Raw genomic sequence first — 11,152 nt, 5'->3', positions numbered from 1 at the left:
CCACTAATATAATTTATGGATATAGTCCAAGGGGGTGTAGGTAAACTTAGCGATGATGTATATCTAAAGAGTAAGAGTAATGTAGATAAGTATTTTGTAGAAAATGTTTGAGATTTGCACAAAGTAAAGGAGGAATTGGAGAAGAGTACTTATAAATAAATAAAAATAATGACATGCATGCATAGAAGAGAAATGATTTCATATTGTTGAGATGGTATGGGATCTTATATGAGAAAAGAAAGGTTCCCACAAAGAGCCTGTGATAAATTAAAATGGAGTGAGATAGGCCCATATTAGATCTTGAGAAAGATTTTGGCTATTTCCTATGAATTTGACCTTCTAGAGAACATTGGTATATCACCAATATTCAATCTTAACTTTATTTATACAGATATTATGATGGTAAGACAAATAGAAGAAAACACCTAATAATAGAGATGAAACATTAATGAACACATGGATTTCTCAGTTACCTATAAACAAGGTTAAGAATGTGCATACAACTATTTTTGATTAAGGATTTGAAAAAGTTTTTTAAAGGGGACCCAAAACTACAACAGTTAATATAAAAGATAAATTAATGAAGACCCAATAAGAAACAATACTATGAGAAAACACCCCCAAAAAACTAATAGCCAACAAAAACAACTAGCACCTAAACAACTACCAACAATAGAACCAAAAGAAGATACACAACAAACAGACCGGACACCAAAACACAAGACCAACAATGTGCATGTAATTTTTTATTTATAATAGTTGAAGGAAAGGATTGGTGCAAGAAGTTAAGTTCCACTTTAATAAAAAAGAAGTGGAGGTATTTAGCTATTTTTGAAATTTCCTATCAATTGATGTCAAAACATGAGGCATTTAAAGATTGAACCTTGGAAAAGTTCAGTAATAGAGATTGTTGTGCTTATAGTATAATTTTCAAATATGTAGCTTATTTCAATGCCCACATGAGAAAAAATACTTTTTCGTTGGCATTTAAAAAAAAAAAACATGTTTTAAAATTGCCTATTTCAGGATGATACCAAACTCTTGTATGGCCATTATTTTTTGACATAAATATATGATTATTTCTGAATCCCTCTTAAGAAGACACTTGACACACCAAAAAATTAATGAAAATATTTTTTATTATTTCTTATTTATTATTCTTCCTTTTTTATTGTTTAATTGGCCATAAAGTTTAATTTCAAAACCTCTAGTGTAAGATTACAGTGTAATTTGATGAAATTTTCAATTTTTCTAGACAAATAAATTACTTTTAATAGAATTGTATATAGATTGATGACATGTATTTTATTTTCAAAAAATACTTAAACTTAAAAAGGTCATTAAAGTTTTAGTAAACTTCACTATTTTATGTTTATGTACCATTTTTAAATTATAAATAATATAAAAAATTGTAAATATAATGATATCACTATGAAATTTATATTTCTAAAATTAGGATAGTGAGAACATTAATGGGTTCTCATTAAATAAAAGAAATAAATCAAGAAGGCCCATTTCTTCTACCATTTTTCAATTCCATGAGACTTCTACAAAATTGACACCCAATTGCTTGCGCTTACCTGAAAAGGAGTTGTATAAATATGAAATTCAAATTGCAATTGGCTCAAACAATCATGGGTTAGTTATCATTGATAATTTATCCACCTAGGGTGTCTAATGAAGAGGCATTCAAGTGTATGTGCAATTATCATCAATAATAAAAACAAGGTTTTGGTCAAAATTTTCTATTTATATGGAATCAATTATTAGTAGAAATCTGAAGCCACCTAGATTAATTAGGTGGTATCAATAGGTATTAGGATCCATCAAGCTAGTTATGGTTTTGGATTTTAGTTTAAATGATTAAATGTTTTGATTATTCAAGTGTATGTGTGATTACTATCAATAATAAAAACATGGTTTTGGTCAAAATTTACTCTTTATATGGAATCAATTATTAGTAGAAATTTAAAGCTACCTAGATTAATTAGGAGACATCAATCGGTATTAGGAGCCATCAAGCTAGTTATGATTTTGGATTTTAGTTTAAATAATTAAATGTTTTAATTTACTTGTTAGAATAAATAGGGATTCATAGGAGTACTTAGGGTGTTCTAGAGTTGTTGAGAATTATAAGGAGCAATGATCTAGATACAATTATCATATCCCTATTTTGAGATAGAAATTTAATAATAACTAGATAATTTAATGAACATTATTAAATAAATAATAAAGCTATATTAAAACTAATACTAAAATATAAAATAAGGAAATGGTAATTATTTAATCTATATTATTAATAAAATAATATTTAGTATGATATTTTAAATAACTAAAATAATAATAAAATTTCAACGAGTAAAGAAATAAATTAAATTAAATACAAGAGACAATATCGTAGAAAGTATGTTAAATTTCTAGATAGAATTTCATAATAAATACAAATAAATAAGTAAATAAATAATATAACATATAATAATATAAATTGACTACATCTAATGAAAAGTCAAGAGATGTTTAACAAATAGACATGACTCCTTAAAATTAAGATATAAAAGGGAGGAGTGTTTATTTTAGAGAGAAGGAAAAAAAGAAGGGAAGAAGAGAGGAGTTCAAAAGGGAAAACAAAAGAGGAAAGTAATATGAAGAAAATAAGGAAGTGGACTTTCTAAAAAGGTGTCAATGATAATGAAAGGATGTTAACCATTGAAAGGGTTGTAATTATGAATAGTCGTGACTCTTCAAAAATATTTTGATTATAAAGTATTACTACTTTTCCAAAAGATTTTAGTTATGAAGTGTTGTGACTTTTCAAAAGAATTATAATTATGAAGTGTTGTGACTTTTCAAAGGATTTGTATTATGAAAGGTTGTGATACTTGGAAAAGAAGAAACAAAAAGTATATTTTTTCCTTTCCTTGTAATTAGAAAATGAAGATTTTTGGAAAGTAAATATAGAGTTAAGATAATCTAGAAGGAATAATTCATTGAAGGGATAACTAAAGATAGAGCCATGACATGGACCAAGAAAAGAAGGTAGGAAAGGCATGTTTATGGATTATATTTGATTAATTATATTTATGAATTTATTTATATTAATGAATCATACTTGTGGATAATATTGTGTTAATCTATGAGTTTAATACCATGGATACTAATGAAACTCAAACCATGGAGCATGTGAGATATTTAAGATCTCCATTGCCTGCCATGGCTAAGAGTCAATATCAAAACATGCAGCATGTGAGATATTTAAGATCTCTATTTTCTATCATGGTCGATAATCGATGTACTTGAATATTCTAATGTTGTCAACATATGCATATGTGAGTAGCCTTGGATAGAGGATGCCCATCCAAGAAGAATTTTAAGGGGTGCACTTTTGGGAAGATGATGAGGTAGCTATGAGCTAAGAAGCTCGATCTGGAGATGGCCTTAAGATTGGGGTTAAATTAGAGAGTAGAATAATATAGTTAGTTTTGTTATTGTTGTTATTCTAAACCATTATTTTGCAGGTATACTTGTCCCAAACTAACCCTGATAGTGGGGACATTATAACAATCTAGAATCATTGAGAGCCATTTGAAGCCTTAAAAAGTTATCCAAGTTAATAAGGAGTTATCGAGTGTCATCAAGTACTAAAAAATGCATTAAAACTAGAATATGTGGTGGCTTTTCAACTTTTTCTCTGTTCATTAATTTAAACATAGAAATACTATTATTATTCATCCTCATCAATATTATCTTCCCTCCTCATGTAAATATATGTATGTATGTATGTATATATGTATTTGAATCCAAATGAAAGGGGCTTCTTTCTGGGGAGAGTTATTTGGTTGTTGTTATGGTAAAAGATTGATTTCTTTTAGGAGAAAAAATGTTTGATTATATTTCATAGCTTGTGGTTCAAGTTTATATGTGTTCCTAAATTTTAAATAATTTCTCTAATTTATTTATGAGTAGTTGTATAATTTGTACTTGCAATTTTGGGCATATTTCCATGCACATCTCAAACATAAAAAAAACATTAACTATGATTCTTGGTTGAAAATAAAATTCACTTTTTAAAAAAATCTTTGTGAGAGTGTTGATTCCCACGGAATTGGTTATCGTGTAGCACACTTAAATTGTTATTTCCTCAAAGATTTTTTATTTACCATTTAGGAGTAGCAAATTGAACTCCTAGGTGCTAAAATGAAAAAAAAACACTTTTTACAATATTCTAAGGTTGTTAATTGTTCTAGTTTTGTAGGGTTGAAGGGTTATTTTATGGTTCAATTAAAAAAGTGTAGACAATGACTATCTGGCAAGTTGTTGTAAAGAAAATAGAAAGAAATTGATGTTTGTGTTTGGTTGAATAAGGGAAGTACCCTTCACCATCTTTATGTGTGTGGGTGTGTGTGTTTGTTTGTGTGTATGTATAAATAGTTGTATATATGTATCTACACACACACAAACATATGTATGTATGTATGTATGTACACACACATATTTACATATATTCAATTCAAAAATTGTAGACTGTGACTATTTGGCAGATTATTGTGAAGAAAATACAAAGAAATCGATGTTTGTGTTTGGTTGAATAAGAAGAGCAACCTTCACCATCTTTCTGTATGTGTGTGTGCGCGCATGTGCGCATGATGTGTGTATGTATATATAGATGTATATATACATATATACATATATATATATATACATATATATATACATACATATATACATACATATATATATATATATATATATATATATATATATATTTTAACTAATGTCAATAGGCATTCTACAATGACAAAATGGGTGAAGTGTGATGGTGTGAGTATGTAATATTAACTTTTATTCTTTTAGGTTAAATTTTACAACCATCTACATGTCAAAAGTTTAAATCAAATTATAATATTTGGAGAGATAAATCATCCAATTTTTTAGAAATTAAATTAAAAAACTTAAGTTAGTAAAAAATTAAATAAATAGAAATAAAGGAAATATAAATAATTTAAATTATATTGTTGGCATTTCTTTAGATAGATTTCTTTAAGATATTTACACTAGTTATTTATTTATTTTTTATATTAACATAAGGTTGAAGGTTTAAACTTTAAGAAAATGCTACTTTTAAATAGTTTTTTTTTTTTTTTTTTTTCCAAAGTAAAGATGAAGATAAACATCTACTTAGATAAGCTAAAGTTTTTAATCTTATGACTACATGCAATGTATATTAAAATTTAAGTTATAATTTTTACAATGTTTCTCAATTGTTAAATGATTATATGACTATCTTCCTTCTTCTCCCAAACCCAAAGGTTATTTTGTAATGTTAAAAATATCGTAAATATAAATAACTTTTATTATATTATTTGATTAATAAATCAACAAATAAATCCTTGTGAATCATATAAATAAAATAAATTATTTCCATCCAAATAAATAAAAATAAAATAACAATATACAAAATTAGATCACTATAAGAATAGCTGCCCCAAAATATGGCAAATCCTAAGAAGGCACCGTCGATTTTACGGAATAAAGGATTTATAATGCACATAACTTTCTTCCCCTTCACAATGAGTTTGAAATTTATTTATTATTATTAGATTTCAAGTTGACGAGTCTAGTGGAGGTTCTTTTTCTTATCATTGACTATAAAATTATTTTAATTTTAAAATTTTGGTTGGTATGGTCAAAATTACCCGAACTGCTGATACTTGGATAACTGCAAGGGGAAACAAGCCAATTATAACTGGTTTGATACTAATTTATCAATTGAGCTAGCTGATAATAGTTTAAATCGTTTATAGTTAACTATTCTTGAAGAAACTATTTTCAATTATTTCCAAATATATTGTATTCTATTCTGTTTAATTTTAGTTTTAGTTTTTTTTTTTTCTTTTTTTTTGGTATAAACTGGTTCTGTTAATTGTAATTGGATTGTCAAACAAGTTTGATATTGAGATTATGCTCTCAGATGAAAAGTGTACTTCTTTTACAATAAGAATCTCTTTTAATATATTAATGTAGAATTCTGATAAATGAGAGCGGTGACTTGAATATGAATATAAAAGTTACTATGGTTTGTAAGCATTCATATTAATCATATGCATAAATTGGCAACTCATTGACATAGGGTTGGATTAGGTTTTATAGGTATAATAAGAACTATTTTATTATATTAAGTATTCTTTAATTTAATCCTAAATTAGATTTCTTAATAGTTGATAATAGTTTAAATTGTTTATAGTTAAGTATTCTTGAAGAAATTATTTTCAATTATTCTCAAATATATTGTATTCTGTTCTGTTTAATTTTAGTTTTTTCTGTGTAAACTGGTTCTGTTAATGGTAATTGGATTGTCAAACAGTTTGATATTGAGATTATGCTCTTAGATGAAAATTGTACTTTTACAATAGAAATCCCTTTTAATATATTAATATAGAATTCTGATAAATGAGAGCGGTGACTTGAATATGAATATAAAAGTTACTACGGTTTGTAAGCATTCAAATTAATCATATGCATAAATTGGCAACACATTGACATAGAGTTGGATTAGGTTTTATAGGTATAATAAGAATTATTTTATTATATTAAGTATTCTTTAGTTTAACCCTAACTTAGATTTCTTAATCGTCATCAGAGGCATCAGCCATGTTTTCTGATGCTCAAAAACGGTATTGCTTGGCTGAAAATAGGGCACCAACAGAGGAGCCGCCAAAGAAGACAGAAAATGTAATGTTAGAATAATAGCTATACCTTGTGCTCCAATTGACTTCAGATTATAAAACAATTCCTTGACAGATCTTACATGTGCTAAGAGTTTTAAAAGCTATATAGTTAGACTTGTTCATGAAGCTATTGCGTATTCAGGTTGACTAGAATTTAATGGGGTAGAAAATGACACCACGAAAATGACACTGAGTTGCTTCTAAATCCAGTGACTTCTGTACCTTCAGTACTTATGCGTTGAATTTGGTCCCTCAAGCTGGTCTTTGTACTTTTATCTTGATGCTTGTCTTAAGGGTAAAGGTTGAATTCTCCAAAAAATGTTGTTTATGTATAGGTGGGGTATGATTGTGTTTCTGTTCTTGGGTATTTGAAGATTGCAAAAGTATTACAAATAGTAATTTCTATTAAGATTTAATCGTCTGTCATTAGATGTTTCTAGATTATTAGGTTTAGGTTGAGGTTGAGTCGGTTGTATTATTTTTGAGAAATATGTAGATATTTTGTCTTGTCAGCTAATGCTAGATTTATTGTACGCTTGTCTATAAAAAGACACTATGTATTCATTTGAAATCATGGTGAATGGAATATAGACTCATCTATAGGTTCAGCATAACCATTTAAGATTATATATAATAACTCATAGAAATCAAATATAAGCTTCATTCCAAAAGTCCAATTATCATAATTCATTCCAGAAAACATTGGAATTGAAGCCTGAAAACTCCCTGAAGAATTCACAGATATAACTAACCCTAAATAGGGCAATAAGAAACTTATGGATCTCACAATAACTTTCTATCTCCTTTCTCTGCTCCAATCCTCCTTATGCACAATCCTTTAAACTCCCCCTCTTAACCTTAACCTTGCTCTAATACAAAAACATAATGTGTTGCAGATTATTGGACAAGCTCTGGATGACTCAGTTCTTGGAAAAATTAAGTCAGCTGTTACAGGCAAGTATGCTTGGGACATTCTTGAGACTGCATATCAAGGTACAGGTAAGGTAAAGATTGTTAAATTGCAAGCTCTTAGAAAAGAATTTGAAATTTACAAATGAAGGATTCTAATTCTGTAGAGCAATTTCCAAATCATGTTATGAATGTGGTTAATCAAGTAAGGATGAATTGAATGGTGATGAGCTTACTAATCATAAAGTTGTAGAGAAGATTTTAAGAAGTTTGCCTCCTAAATTTGATAATATTGTGGTTGCAATTGAAGAATCTAAGGATTTAACAACATTATCCATAGATGAGGTGTTTGGATCCTTGTATAATCATGAAGACAGGTTGAACAAGCATAATGGTAATTCACTCAAGAATGCATTCAAAACACAAATGACATTTGGTAAAGGCAGGAGAAGAGGAAATTCCAAATTTAGAGGAAGATGAAGAGACAAATATAATTTTCAAAAGGAACAAGGAAAGAGTCTAGATCAAGGAGGAAGGAGAAATGAATACTTCAACTCAAGGGGATGCAATAACAGCCATACATCACAAAGGTGTGATAAAACAAATGTTCAATGTTATTACTACAAGAAATTTGGACATTTTGCAAATAAGTGTAGAAAGAAACAAGCTGAAATGAGTAAGCAAAATGAAAATTTATCTAAGAGTAGTTTTGAGACTTTGCTCATTTCTTCCAATGTAGCCCATGAGAGTTCAAATGATTTTTGGTTTCTAGATATTGGTTTCATCAATCATAAGATAGGAAACAAAGATTATTTTGAAAGCTTGGATAGATCAATTAAATCAAAAGTGAAGTTGGGAAATAATGAGATGGTGGAAGTAAGTGGAAAAGGTACAATCAATGTCATAACAAAACATGGTAAGAAATATATTTCTAATGTATACTTTGTACTTAGTTTGAAATATAATCCTATAAGTGTAGGGCAACTTAGTCAAAAACGATATAAAGTTATTTTTAAGAAAAATGTATGCACTATATTTGATATGCCTCCTAGTAAATTGGTGATTGCAAGGGTAGAAATGACAAATAACATAATAAATCCACTTCAGATGAAGAGCAATATGATTGATGAAATTGTAGCAAGTTTCAAAGCAACAAGTCAAGATTAGACACGGATATGGCACTTAAGGTATGGTCATCTAAATCTCAAAGGATTATCTTTATTGTAAAGAAAGAAAATGGGAAGAGGCTTACCCCCAATTCAAGCATCATTAAGTCCATGTGAAAGTTGTATTTTGGCCAAAATTCATAGAGAGAGTTCTCCAAAAGGGATGTCATATGAGCAAGGGTACCTTTAGAAATTGTGCATTTAGATATATGTCGTCTAATGAAAATATCATCATTAGGTGGGAGCATTTATTTCTTAACATTTATAATCTGAAACTTTTAACAAATTTAAAGAATTTTAGGCTTTTGTTGAGAAACAAAGTGGTTTACCTATCATGGTATTGAGATTTGATAGAGGAGGAGAGTATATGTCAAATGACATTTTAGATTATTGCAGCGCATGGAATCAAAAAATAATTTACTACCAGTTATACACCACAAAAAAATGGTATTGCAAAGAGAAAGAATAGGATAATAATGGAGATGACAAGGAGCATGTTGAAAGGTAAGAATCTTCCTAATGAGTATTAGGTTGAGGTAGTTTCTTGTGCTATTTATATTTTGAATATGAGTCCAACAAAGATTGTGAGGGACATGATTCCACAACAAGCATGGAGTGGCAAGATTCATAGTGTTTCTCATTTCAAAGTATTTGGTTGTATTGCATATGCACATGTTTCAAAAGAAACTAGAAGTAAATTAAATGATAAGAGTGAGAAATGTATTTTTGTTGGCTATGATCAGCAATCTAAGTCATATAGGTTGTTTAATCCTATCACCAAATACTCATTGTGAGTAGGGATGTTATATTTAAAGAGGGTGAGTCTTGGGATAGAAATATAGATAAAATAGTTAGAGGTGTTGCAATGATACCATATAGTGAGAAGGATAAAAAGGATCATGAAGATCAATAGAATCAGCCAAGTGACCAAGAAGGAACTCCACCACAATGTCTACTAGGAGATCAATTAGAAAAAAAAGTTGAACATCGAGAATCTTTAAATTCACAAATGATGATTCAAACCCTATACTTGCACAATTGAGATCAAGGATTATAAGCAAGAAAACTAGAAGCTTGAGTGAGATTTATGATCAAAGAAGTATAATAGATTTGCAATCAAATTTTGCTTTATTTGTTCAAAATTCTATATATTTTGAAGATGCAATTAAGGAAAGGCAATGGATTAATGCAATGAATGATCAAATAGAATCTATTGAGATAAATGGTACATGGGAATTAGTTGATTTCCCTAAGAACAAAGATTGTATTGGTGTAAAATGGGTTTATAAGATTAAGTTTAAAGCTAATGGAGATATAGACAAATATAAGGCAAGGTTAGTTGCTAAGGGATTTTCACAAGAATATGGGGTTGACTATAATGAGACATTTGCACTTGTAGCAAGACTTGATACTCTCATAATAGTATTAGCTATTGCAGCTCAAAATAAATGGATGGTTCACCAAATGGATGTCAAATCAACATTTTTGAATGGATATTTAGAAGAAGAAGTCTACATGCAGCAACCACTAGGATATGAAATAAGAGGACATGAAGATAAAGTTTATAAGTTGAAGAAGGCGCTCTATGGATTGAAGCAAGCTCCAAGAGCCTAGTACAGTAGAATAGATTCATGCATGATGGAGAATGGGTTCAAGAGAAGCGGCAGTGAACCTACATTATATACCAAGATAAATGAACAAAGACAGATTTTTATTATTTGTTTATATGTTGATGATTTGATCTTCACAAGCAATTTATCTATTGACATGTTTAAATCAGCAATGAAAAAGGAATTTGAAATGACAGATCTAGGATTGATGAAATATTTTTTTGGCATTGAAGTTACTCAAAATGATAAAGGAATTTTCATTTGCCAAAGTAAATATGCAAAAGATATTTTGAAAAGATTTAGATTGATAAATTGTGATCTAGTTTTGACACCTTTGGTAGTAGGCACCAAACTAAATAGAGAAGATATATTCAGAAGATTGGTTGGTAGTTTGATGTATCTCACTACTACTAGACCAAATATTATGTATGGAGTGAGTTTAATCTCTAGAGTCATGGAATCACCTAAGAACTCACATTGATAAGCAGGAAAAATAATTTTGAGATATATTGTAGAAACTATCAATCATGACATTTTGTATTCTACTTTAAATGGTTTTCAATTAGTTGAATATACAAATAGTGATTTTGCAGGGAATACTAAGGATAGAAGGAGCATATCTAGATATGCATTTCATTTTGGGACAGGTGTAGTAGCCTGGGTATCAAAGAAGAAACCTATAATAACTCTCTCATCAATTGAAGTAGAGTATGTCGAGAACAATAGTAGCACGTCAAGCAGT

Source organism: Cupressus sempervirens, chromosome 4 (genome assembly GCF_028749045.1).
Source record: "Cupressus sempervirens isolate cs-2001-9-10 chromosome 4, ASM2874904v1, whole genome shotgun sequence".
In the NCBI taxonomy this organism is placed as follows: domain Eukaryota; kingdom Viridiplantae; phylum Streptophyta; class Pinopsida; order Cupressales; family Cupressaceae; genus Cupressus; species Cupressus sempervirens.
Note: the sequence above shows the minus strand (reverse complement) of the source record.